This window comes from Lipophrys pholis (assembly GCF_963383615.2).
Source record: "Lipophrys pholis genome assembly, chromosome: 21".
In the NCBI taxonomy this organism is placed as follows: Eukaryota; Metazoa; Chordata; class Actinopteri; order Blenniiformes; family Blenniidae; genus Lipophrys; species Lipophrys pholis.
Window position 1 is genome coordinate 591597 of NC_137649.1, and position 13500 is coordinate 605096.

Genomic DNA, 13500 nt, shown 5'->3' on the forward strand with positions numbered 1-13500 from the left:
TCTATCTGAGGCCATTAGAAGGTCATTAGTAACTTTTAGCAGAGCAGTCTCTGTACTGTGGTTCATTCTGAAGCTGGACTGAAGGTCCTCTAACAGATTATTCTCCTGCAGATAATCCTGGAGTTGTTTAGCCACTACTTGCTCCAGAACCTTTGACAGGAAAGGAAGGTTGGAGATGGGCCTGTAGTTTGAGAGAAGGCTTGTGTCTAAGTTTGGCTTCTTAATGAGAGGTTTAATAACTGCTAGTTTAAAGGATTGGAGCACATAGCCTATTGTTAGAGACTGGTTAATAATTGCCAGTATAGAATTATTAACCAGTGGCAGTGCCTCTTTCAGAATTCTAGTAGGAATTGGGTCCAACAGGCTAGTAGTTGGTTTAGCAGAAGAAATAAGGGAGTTTAGTTGGACTAGTTGTATTTGCTGAAAGCATTCCAGATGACTGTTAGGTTTAACCAGTTCCTCTGTTATGGGGCTAACGGACGGTAGGGTTTGATGGATGTTATCCCTAAGCCTTGTCATTTTATTTTGAAAGAACTTCATGAAGTCCTCACTACATATATTGATAGGAATGGTGGGCTCAACACTATTTTGGTTCTTGGTCAGTTTGGCTACAGTACTGAAAAGAAAGCGAGGCTTGTTTTTGTTTTCCTCTATTAAGGATGAGTAGTAATTAGTTCTACTTCTACTCAGAGCTTTCTTATAAGTTTTGAAGCTATCCTTCCAGGCTATATAATCTAGGTCTGTTTTTGTTGAACGCCAAGTTCTTTCTAATCTACGGGAGCGTTGTTTAAGCTGGCGGGTTGATGAGTTAAACCATGGGGAGGACTTTTCCTGTTTTTTCATTTTCATTTTTTGAGGAGCTATGTCGTCTAGCGTTGTTTTTAGCATATCTGTCAGACTGTTTGTTAGGTATTCAATGTCTGAGCTAGCAACAGTATACGGGTCAGGAAGATGGTTCAGGAGGAGAAGAAGAAGAACAAGGGGATGGTTCAGGAGGAGGAGAAGAAGAACAAGTTGATGGTTCAGGAGGAGGAGGAGAAGAAGGAGAAGAACAAGGGGATGGTTCAGGAGGAGGAGAAGAAGAACAAGTTGATGGGTCAGCAGGAGGAGGAGGAGGAAGGAGGGACAGTTTTTCTACCGCAGACACAGAGACAGGCACAGGTAGAGGCCTGGAGAAACTGTCATTTATCTTAAGAAAGTCAACCACGGAGAGTATTTTTTGTTTGTAAATTGTTCTTCTTTTAATTGAAACCTGGAAAATGTCTCAGCGAATGCTTTTTACTCTCAGCGAATCGGAAATCTCCTCTCAGGGCAACTCTTAATTTAGATTTTGACATGAAAGAGTCGCCACAACAACCTTAGCAACCTCCTCCACATCCCCGCTGCTCCACCTGTGACTAAACACAAACACACCACCCATATGGCTCTTTAGAACATTCCAGCTCTTCAGCAAAGCTTTTATTCTAAATGAACTCATTTCAGATGATAAACTTTCTATTTTCAGTTTGGGCTGTCTCGATCACCTGCAACACACTTTTAAAAAAGGACACCTATTTGGGCAGTGTGCCACTTTTCAACACCACGCCTTTGTTTCCAGCAGCACTCACATTTGATGGGTTACAATTTACAGGCCCCCAAAGTGGGGCTCTGCTCTTATCAGGGAATCTTCACACTTGATGATTCATTTCATTAAGATTCTTCCTGTTGTCTCTTCACATTCATTACCTGCATTTTATACATTTTTCTTTTACACACACACACACACACACACACACACACACACACACACACACACAAGCACACACACACACAAGCACACACACACACAAACACACACACACACAAACACACACACAAGCACACACACACACACACAAGCACATACACACACAAACACACACACACACACAAACACACACACAAGCACACACACACACACAAACACACACACAAGCGCACACACACACAAACACCCACACACACACAAACCCAGAGAACTGAGCTACTGGCATCTATCTATCTATCTATCTATCTATCTATCTATCTATCTATCTATCTATCTATCTATCTATCTATCTATCTATCTATCTATCTATCTATCTATCTATCTATCTATCTATCTATCTATCTATCTAAACAATTGGTTTTAATCCAATGAAAGGATGTTCCAATAGAACGATATGTTAGAGAGAAATCAGTTGTTCTAGGATGAACCACAGGACCGAGAGTAAAGACTGTTAATGACATCAGGGCTAACATGGAGGCTCAGAAGGGTTCCGTACTGGCGCTGCTGGATCTTAGCGTTCCATTGATCCAGTAGATTAAATAGACTTCAGACCCTGGTAGGACTTCACTGGTTCCCCTCGTCTCTCAGATCCTCCGTTTCAAGTCAGTATGGATACTTGCTCCTCAAGAACCCAGAGAATCAAGTGTGGAGTTCCCCAAGGTTCAATTGTAGGTCCAACACTTTGTAATCTTTAGATGTTGCTGCTTGGGGACGTCATCAGGAGACATCAGCTTTCACAGCTATGCTGAAGATACACAGCTTTACATTGCCATGTCTCCTGAGGACACAAGGCCATGAGATGCCCTTTTTAACTGTATTTTAGATTTTAAATTATGGATGGCAGAGAACGTCCTCCAGCTCAACAAGGACCAAACTGAGGTTTCAGTTCTCGGTCCTGAAGGCCAGAGAGACAGTCTTTTATTCTCACTGCAGGACTGGAACCCAGTGGGTTTAAACCTGGACCTTCTCTCTGACTCTGAGCTGGATTTGATTCCCCACATTAAGAAGAGAACCAAAACAGGATTCTATCACTGGAAGAACATAGCCAGAGTCCGCCGTTCCTCTCTCTGGCCAGCAGGAGGTGCTGATGCTTTTATCTCCAGTGGCTTAGACGATTGTGATGCCTTGCTCTCTGGTCTTCTCCAGAAAACTCCCAGCAGCCTTCAGCTGCTCCAGAACTCAGCAGCACGAGTGACGAGGACCAGAAGACGAGACATTACACCAGTTTTAAAGTCCCTGCATCGGCTCCCTGTGATTCAGGATGGACTTTAAGATTCAGGGTCCCTGAGGTCCTCTATCTCCGGCCTGTTAAGGGTTCCTAGTGTCAGGACCAGGACCTTCTGGGTGTGGGTCCCTAAGGTGCTCTATCTCCGGCCTGTTAAGGGTTTCTAGTGTCAGGACCAGGACCTTCTGGGTGGGGTCCCTAAGGTCCTCTATCTCCGGCCTGTTAAGGGGTCCTAGTGTCAGGACCAGGACCTTCTGGGTGGGGGTCCCTAAGGTTCCCTGTGGCGGGCCCCCCATAGCTCCAGGCTGTGGCTCCTCTCCATGTGGTCGGCCTCCTGGGAGGAGGTTTTCTCTCCTGGATCATCAGAGCCAAACATTCTGACATCACTACTTTTATTCTTGTAGATACGAGCAGCTGGGGTTGGTGGTGTGTGTGTGTGTGTGTGTGTGTGTGTGTGTGTGTGTGTGTGTGTGTGTGTGTGTGTGTGTGTGTGTGTGTTATTCCTCTTTTTAAAGTATGTGAAGCACTTTGCAGTTGTATGAAAAGTGCTGTATAAGTAAAGTTTGACTTCATTTGGTATTTATGGTGTTTACACATTTTGAAAACTAGAAAAATTACATGTATATTTAAAAACTTTGAAAACATCTACAACAATACTGGAGAATATTCAGCTACAACCTTCAATGTGTATTCGTTCAAAGTATTTTCCCAAACAGAAGCATGAGGAGAAGCAGGAGTGCCTCGCTGGCTGACCCCATTCAAGCCCAGTGTGCACAAGTCAAGGTGCAGAGCAGCACACCCAGCGCTCACACACACACACACACACACACACACACACACACACACACACACACACACACACACACACACACACACACACACACACACACACACACACACACACACACACACACACACAGCGCTCACACACACCCAGCGCTCACACACACACACACACACACACACCCAGCGCTCACACACACACACACACACACCCAGCGCTCACACACACCCAGTGTTAACACACACACACTGAGTGAAACTCTGAAACACCCTCCAGCCTTTTACACACTCAATACCTGGTGATCCTTCTGAACACCTGTGCTGCTGCTGGGCTCTCCCACTGCATGGGAAGCTGAGTCACATGGGATCCATCAGGCGGAGGATAGAGTCTGAAGCTGCTTCTACTCACCAGCACAGCTCGTCATGCTGCTTTCAACCTGAGCTTGATCCTGCAAACGGTGCTGAGGCCGCAGTAATTTCCCCTCCAGCTCCTCTAGTGCTCTTCCCCTCCAGGACTCAGTCCTCTGCAGCTCGAACCCAGCTGGGACTCCTCCCTGCACCCCCACACAGAGTCGTGAGCGTGGCGGCGTGGCGGCGTGGCGGCGTGGTAGAAGCACTCCCACAGCAACAGACAGTCAAAGCGTCAGAGTGTCAAACTTCTGCAAACTCACAGAGTCCAGAGAAAAGTGGCAGGAGCTGAATATGGCCCAGATCCAGATCACACCACCACACCAACTCTGTGTGTGTGTGTGTGTGTGTGTGTGTGTGTGTGTGTGTGTGTGTGTGTGTGTGTGTGTGTGTGTGTGTGTGTGTGTGTGTGTGTGTGTGTGTGTGTGTGTGTGTGTGTGTTGCATTCCTGAATATATTTACACACTCACATTATGCTGAAAGCAAAAACAACTTATTTCTACACAACTTATTGTTGGATCAGATCAGATCAGATCAGATCAGATCAGATCAGATCAGATCAGATCAGATCAGATCAGATCAGATCAGATCAGATCAGATCAGATCAAATCAGATCAGATCAGATCAGATCTGTACTACGACGCTCGTTCACTTCTCACCAGGATAAATCACCCCAGTAACTTACACTGAATGTATGACAGGGGCAGATCTTATTGAGGTAACCTCAAGGATTAACTCTGGTTATATCTTATCAAGATAACATCTGGATTAACTCCAGTTTTATTTTATCGAGATAATTTCAAGGATTAACTGTAGTTTTCTCTTATAAAGGTAACTTCAAGGATTAACTCTGGTTGTATTTTATCAAGGTATTTTCAAGGATTAAGTCTAGTTTTATCTTATCGAGATAACTTCAGAATTAAGTCTAGTTTTATCTTATCGAGATAACTTCAGGATTAACTCTAATTTTCACTTATCGAGATAACTTCAAGGATTAACTCTAGTTTTATCTTATCGAGATAACTTCAGGATTAACTGTAGTTTTTTCTTATCGAGGTAACTTCAAGGATTAACTCCAGTTTTATCTTATTGAGATAACTTCAGGATTAACTCTTACTATGACTCTGGTTCACTTCTTCCCAGGATAAATCACCATGGTAACTGACTCTGATAATCTAACCTGCTCCGGAGCAGGATATGTTCTGGATAATATCACAGTGAGTGTAAAGCTCCGCCTCCTGACCAATCAGATCTCTTGGGAAATGTCCCGCCCATTCTTAACCCTCCTATTCTCCTTGGGGTCAATTTGACCCCTTTCAATGTTTATCACTCAAAAAATAATAGTTGCCTTTGATTTTTTTGCTTCATATTTCATGACTTTTCTTAATTTGATGGGGGCAACGGATTTAGCATAAAATTTTCATGATAATATTTTTTCAAAGTGCTGAACACATATTGCACGCATTGGTGTTCCTCGGGGGTCAATCTGACCCCAAGCTGTTTTGACTGTATAAAACTGCAGGTGCAGGTGCAGTTGTGTGTGTGTGTCTGTGTGTGTCTGTGTGTGTCTGTGTGACCCTCTGAACTCACACCTGCCTCAGAACTCATATTTCCCACGCCGTGGGGGGAGGGGTATTCCCGCAGGGACATGCAAAATAAGGGAGGAGCAAACGTATAAAAGCTTGCGCCGACATCCCTCTTTTCCTCAGTGCGCTCTGTGTAGGTTACTACAGTCTGCACACTCTCTCACATGAGAATGTCCTCCACGAAAAGGTTCACAGTTAGCGAGGTTTTGGAGCAGCTCTTTGACAGTGAAAGTGACAGAGAGGAGATTGTGTCAGAGACAGAGGATTATGTTGAGGAGGAACCTGATTCTGAGGGATTCTCATCTGATGAGAATGAGAGTGTTGACCCTCCTGTTGTCTCTCAACAACCAGCAGACACGGTCACCTCCAAAAATGGAAAGATAACATGGTCACTTTCCCCACGTCAACAGCAGGGTAGATTTAGTGCTCCTAATGTTATCAAAATGGTTCCAGGCCCCACAAGATATGCAATCAGCCACACTGAAGATATAAAATCATCATTCGAACTCTTCATAACCTCATCAATTGAGAATATTGTACTTGGGATGACAAATTTAGAGGGTAAGCGTGTCTATGGGGACAGTTGGAAAGACCTGGATGTAGTTGACTTGGAAACCTACATTGGCTTGCTCATTTTGGCCGGGGTTTATAAATCAAAAGGTGAAGCAACAGCAAGCCTCTGGAACGCTGAGACTGGAAGGGCAATATTTCCAGCCACCATGTCTCTGAAGACTGTCCAAGTTTTGTCCCGTGTCATACGCTTTGATGACAAGCAAACAAGGCAGGGCCGACGAGAACGTGACAAACTTGCAGCAATAAGGGATGTGTGGGACAAGTGGGTGCAGCGTTTACCCCTGCTTTACAATCCAGGCCCCCACGTGACTGTCGATGAGTGCTTGGATGCGTTTCGTGGGATAACAAAAGAGGAGGGGTGAGTTAGACTGTCTAACTATGTCACAAAAAAGGGAGATGCAAATAAATAACTATGTTTATGAGAGGGAAAGGGGGGTCACCAATATCAATCATTATGCTTGATTCTGTGAGAGTCATGAATGTGCACTCCAAATTAGAAAAGATTTGGATGAAAGATTTGTAAGATACACTAACTCTAAAACTGAAAGTTTGACCTGATGGTGGCGCTACAGGAAAGGTCGTATCATCACCAAAACTCTTTAAGGTTCATACTCTTGTGGCCATCAATATTGTCAGAAAATATGAGAAGATTTGTATGAAAACTTTTCAAGATAAATTTATTCTAACTTTGGCCTGATGATTTAACTTTGACCTGATGGTGGCGCTAGAGAACAGGTCAGCTTTCACTATCAAGGGCTTATTTATGTATTCAACAAATAAACAAAGTGTCTGACACAAAAACTCAGGCAACAATTTTCAGTAAATAATTTTCTGGAGACAAATATCCCTGGGGTCAGATTGACCCCTGAGCTTGAAAAGTGTTAGTAAATTTGAGGAAAATAGGAGGGTTAAATGATGGTGATTGGTGGGCAGGTTCAGCGCTGAGCTGCAGCGGAGAGGAGAGGAGAAAGTATATAGAACAATCTTTTTGACAGAACCCAATAAATCCTGGTCACTGAGCTTTGAAGGAGGTTCTTGTTCTTGTTCTTGGTCTTGGTCTTGGTCTTGGTCTTGGTCTTGGTCTTGGTCTTGGTCTGGTTCTGGTTCTGGTTCTGGTTCTTGACTTTTTCCAAGTCTGTTTGGCTCCACGAGGGTTGATCTGGAATAATGATCTTAATAATAATGCTGACGCTGACAGAACTGCAGAACCATGAATTAATGGAAGCAGAACTTCTCCTGTCGTCACGGTGATGAATTAATATTCCAACAGGAAACACACTCACACGGAGGAACCTCCGCCTCAGAACCTCCTCCTCAGAACCTCTGCCTCAGAACCTCTGCCTCAGAACCTCCGCCTCAGAACCAGTAGAGGTCAAATGTAAAGTAAAAGAAGAGCAGTGAGGAAGCTCTGCCTGGAACCGTTCTGCTGGAATAAAGTGAAAGTGACTCCGGTTCTATTGTCCCATGAATTAATCTGCTCTAATCTCACCAAGTCAGCATTAACAAGTCAGGAAGGTTCTGGTTCTGGCTGCAGCAGCAGTGTTGCTTTGAGCTGCTGGATGGGTTGGAATTCTTCATAATCTCAGAGATTAACTGCTTCTCTATGGTAGAGTCAGCTGCTATGCAGGGTTTCTCCCTCTGTGATTGGTCACACGCTGCAAGCTCCGCCCCTTTCATGTGAACGCTCTGATCCTGGAGGGAAACTCTGGTTGAACTAGTGTGGTGATAACCTGCTTCCTGTTAATGCTGATCAGCATCAAGAATGTCTGGGTTAGTTAATCCAGGTAACAGCGAAATCCTGGTATGTTAATCCAGGTGACAGAGTTATCCTGGTATGATAATCCAGGTAACAGAGTTATCCTGGTATGATAATCCAGATAACAGCGAAATCCTGGTATGATAATCCAGGTAACAGAGTTATCCTGGTATGATAATCCAGGTAACAGAGTTATCCTGGTATGATAATCCAGGTAACAGCGAAATCCTGGTATGATAATCCAGGTAACAGAGTTATCCTGGTATGATAATCCAGGTAACAGCGAAATCCTGGTATGTTAATCCAGGTAACAGCGATATCCTGGTATGATAATCAAGGTAACAGCGATATCCTTGTATGATAATCAAGGTAACAGAGATATCCTGGTATGTTATTCCAGGTAACAGAGATATCCTGGTATGATAATCCAGGTAACAGAGATATCCTGGTATGATAATCCAGGTAACAGAGATATCCTGGTATGTTAATCCAGGTAACAGCGATATCCTGGTATGATAATCTAGGTAACAGAGATATCCTGGTATGATAATCCAGGTAACAGAGATATCCTGGTATGTTAATTCCAGGTAACAGAGATATCCTGGTATGATAATCTAGGTAACAGAGATATCCTGGTATGATAATCCAGGTAACAGAGATATCCTGGTATGTTAATTCCAGGTAACAGAGATATCTTGGTGTGATAATCCAGGTAACAGAGTTATCCTGGATGTGTTGATCTAATGTCAGATCAGATCAGATCAGACATTATTAATCCCACATGGAGAAATCCAGTAATCTCATCAGCTCCACATGCACTGATGGTTTAAGACAACCAGGAGAGGTGCACAGAAGAGAAAAGACTGGATACTGTGGCAGAGGTGATGAAGCCCCTGATAGGAACCAGGTGTGCTGCCTCACCTCTCTGTCCATAAAGGAGGAGCTGCCCGGGGACTCAGGGGTGACAGGTGGAGGAGATATGCAGGACTGCAGGGTCTGCATGTGAGAGTTTGAGGTTGTGGTTTTTGTTTAATTTCATAAAAGAATTATGCTATTGGGAACTTCTGACTGTGTGACTCTGCGGGGGAACCCGGCAGTGGCGTGCTCCACTGCCATAGATATAAATACATACAGTAATTAGATGAGTTTACATGTATTTATACACAGACAGTATATAGATTGGTGTAGGAAACAAATACAGACTAATGAACCTGAAGAAAAGACAAGACAAAGTGTATTTGTGTTTTTAAAGAGCCGCCATGAAGGGTCCTGGCGGGTTTCCCAGGAGTTAAAGCCAGATGTTCTCAGGACAGGGTTGCAGTTGCTCAGGTCACTCTATTGGGAAGGTATTAGTCAGAAAACTGGTAAACGCATTTAGGAAATAGGAATCCCCACATAGAGTACTGAGGGCTTGACGGTGTGGTAGAGGTAAAGAAGAAGTAAGCCAGGCACAGCTTTTGGAACGTGCAGGATAGTGAAAATATTGAGCCACTTGGTGAGGACAGACGCTGAGCTGTGTTGTAGCTGGCTGTTGAGACAACGGATGAGGGGGGACATTCCAGCTTTAAAAAAACAGAAGGAAAAACACTGGAATGGAATGAGTAAGTTCTCAAACAGGAAGCAGTCTGACATGATGGCTGATGATGTCACTATGATGTAAAGAAATCCCCAAAACGTTGACTTTCTTCCATAATGGTCAAAGCAGGAACCGTTCATGTTTTACAGCTTTAAGGACAGAAGGTCACATCCAATGTGGACGGGGGACACCCCACCGCACTGAACAGCCTGGGAAACCTGGAACACAAACCAACAACAATATCTGTGTGAATTAAGTGTTTTTTTTAATTATCTTTAACCTTTATTTAACCAGGTTGGTCCCATTGAGATTAAGAACCTCGTTTCCAAGGGAGACCTGACCAGGACAGGCAGCAGCTAAAAGACAAAGCTGCAGACAGAGACACAAAGAGACACAAGTAGAATTTACAGAAGCATGGCAGCGTGGATTCAAATAGAGCATCTACCAGTCACTAAAGGTGTCAGGTGTTCAGGCCGCTGAGCTAAAACATCTGATAGAGTCCACTTCCAAGTCTTCCATTTTACATTTAAAAACATTTAAGGACTCCAGGTCCTTGAGCTTTAAGTCCTTCTGCAACAGATTCCAGGCCGAAGGGGCAGAACACCCAAAAGCCCTTTTCCCAGATTCAGATTACTGCCTGGCACTCCCACCTGAAAGCTGCAGAGGAGAGGAAGACACACCTGCAGCACCATGAACCTCCAATGAGGCTGCAGAGGAGCAGGACATGACACCGAGCCCAAAAGACCAGGACCCTATTGTATTTGTAATGTTTCTTATTAGGGACCGAGCCCAAAAGACCAGGACCCTATTGTATTTGTAATGTGTCTTATTAGGGACCGAGCCCAAAAGACCTGGACCCTATTGTATTTGTAATGTGTCTTATTAGGGACCGAGCCCAAAAGACCTGGACCCTATTGTATTTGTAATGTTTGTAATTAAGGACTGAGCCCAACAGGCCAGGACCCTATTGTATTTGTAATCTTTCTTATTAGAGACCGAGCCCAACAGGCCAGGACCCTATTGTATTTGTAATGTTTCTTATTAGAGACCGAGCCCAAAAGACCAGGACCCTATTGTATTTGTAATGTTTGTTATTAAGGACCGAGCCCAAAAGGCTAGGACCCTATTGTATTAGTAATGTTTCTTATTAGAGACCGAGCCCAAAAGACCAGGACCCTATTGTATTTGTAATGTTTGTTATTAAGGACCGAGCCCAAAAGGCCAGGACCCTATTGTATTAGTAATGTTTCTTATTAGAGACCGAGCCCAAAAGACCAGGACCCTATTGTATTTGTAATGTTTCTTATTATGGACCGAGCCCAAAAGACCAGGACCCTATTGTATTTGTAATGTTTGTTATTAAGGACCGAGCCCAAAAGGCTAGGACCCTATTGTATTAGTAATGTTTCTTATTAGGGACCGAGCCCAAAAGACCAGGACCCTATTGTATTTGTAATGTTTCCTATTAGGGACCGAGCCCGAAAGGAGGCCAGGATCCTATTTTGTGTGTGAATTTTCTTATTAGGGACCGAGCCCAAAAGACCAGGACCCTATTGTATTTGTAATGTTTGTAATTAAGGACCAAGCCCAAAAGACCAGGACCCTATTGTATTTGAAATATTTCTTATTAGAGACCGAGTCCAAAAGACCAGGACCCTATTGTATTTGTAATGTTTGTTATTAAGGACCAAGCCCAAAAGGCCAGGACCCTAATGTATTTGTAATTTTTGTTATTAGGGACCGAGCCCAAAAGGCCAGGACCCTAATGTATGTTTAATCTCAGGCAAGGCACATAGATTACTATTGGACGCACTGTGGGACGACGTTTCTGAAAGTGAAACTTGCCATTCCTAGTATCTTTGTTAATGAAGAATTAGACTCGCCTGCATATGTTGAAGAGATTTGACCTCCAGAAAATGTTCAGGAGGTAAAATGTTAGAGGAAGTCTAAATATGCCATAACCTGAACTTTGCACACACACAATCTGACAACATTTGCACACGGCAGTGTGCGGGGGCCCAAGTTTGAATCCCAGTTGCAGCAGGAAAGACATTTTTCAAGCCAAGCCCATACGGAACATTGCAATGACTTGCTATATGTCGACCCCAGAAGAGAGCAGCCAAATAGCCTCTTTAATAGTGCATTCAGTTCACGTTCAGTTTACTCTGACTGCCTTTCAGCACATTTCAGACATGATTTAAATTTTATTGCAAAACAGAGGTAGTGATAAAGGTAATTTGCTAAAGTAAAAGTAAGGATACTTGCTCAATTAAAAAAAGGATAAAAGTGTTCATACTAATTGTCATTAGTAAACATTAGGACAGGCTCTGAAATGTACTGACAGTAAGGACATTTACTCTCCAGTACTTCTATTACAAGTTCAAGAATCCTCTATTTGTTGTTGTTGTCGTCTCCTTGGAAAACATCAGATTGAATGGATTCAATCTGATGTGAAAGTGCAGTGATGAAGTACTTACTTGGTATAACACCTCTGGTGCACAATCACGGGCGACTCAAAAGTCGCTGAGGCATGTGATTCGGAGGTTGCCCAAAAAAAAGATAGTTTGCTAATCTGTAAAACTAACAATGACAACCAGAACGTAACTGGGATCACTGGAATTAAAACGACTCAATAAGATCAACAAAAACCAAACCTCACAGCAGAGCAGACAATAACCTGTCATGATCCTGTGTGCTGGTCTACCTGTGTGTTGGTCTGCCTGCTGTGTTGGTCTGCCTGCTGTGTTGGTCAGCCTGTTTGTTGGTCTACCTGTGTGTTGGTCTGCCTGTGTGTTGGTCTGCCTGCTGTGTTGATCTCCCTGTGTGTTGGTCTGCCTGCTGTGTTGGTCAGCCTGTTTGTTGGTCTACCTGTGTGCTGGTCTACCTGTGTGTTGGTCTGCCTGTGTGTTGGTCTGCCTGCCGTGTTGGTCAGCCTGTGTGTTGGTCTGCCTGCTGTGTTGGTCAGCCTGTTTGTTGGTCTACCTGTGTGTTGGTCTGCCTGTGTGTTGGTCTGCCTGCCGTGTTGGTCAGCCTGTGTGTTGGTCTGCCTGCTGTGTTGATCTGTCTTCTGTGTTGCTCAGCCTGTGTGTTGGTATTCCTTCTGAGTTGGTCTGCCTACTGTGTTGGTCAGCCTGTGTGTTGGTCTACCTGTGTGTTGGTCTACCTGTGTGTTGGTCTGCCTGCTGTGTTGGTCTGCCTGCTGTGTTGGTCAGCCTGTGTGTTGGTCTGCCTGTGTGTTGGTCTGCCTGCTGTGTTGGTCTGCCTGCTGTGTTGGTCAGCCTGTGTGTTGGTCTGCCTGCTGTGTTGGTCTGCCTGTGTGTTGGTCTGACTGTGTGTTGGTCTACCTGTGTGTTGGTCTACCTGTGTGTTGGTCAGCCTGCTGTGTTGGTCTACCTGTGTGTTGGTCTGCCTGCTGTGTTGGTCTGCCTGCTGTGTTGGTCAGCATGTGTGTTGGTCTGCCTGCTGTGTTGGTCAGCCTGTGTGTTGGTCAGCCTGTGTGTTGGTCAGCCTGTATGTTGGTCTGCCTGCTGTGTTGGTCTGCCTGCTGTGTTGGTCTGACTGTGTGTTGGTCTGACTGTGTGTTGGTCTACCTGTGTGTTGGTATTCCTTCTGAGTTGGTCTGCCTGCTGTGTTGGTCAGCCTGTGTGTTGGTCTACCTGTGTGTTGGTCTACATGTGTGTTGGTCAGCCTGTGTGTTGGTCTACATGTGTGTTGGTCAGCCTGCTGTGTTGGTCAGCCTGTGTGTTGGTCTACATGTGTGTTGGTAAGCCTGCTGTGTTGGTCTACCTGTGTGTTGGTCTACATGTG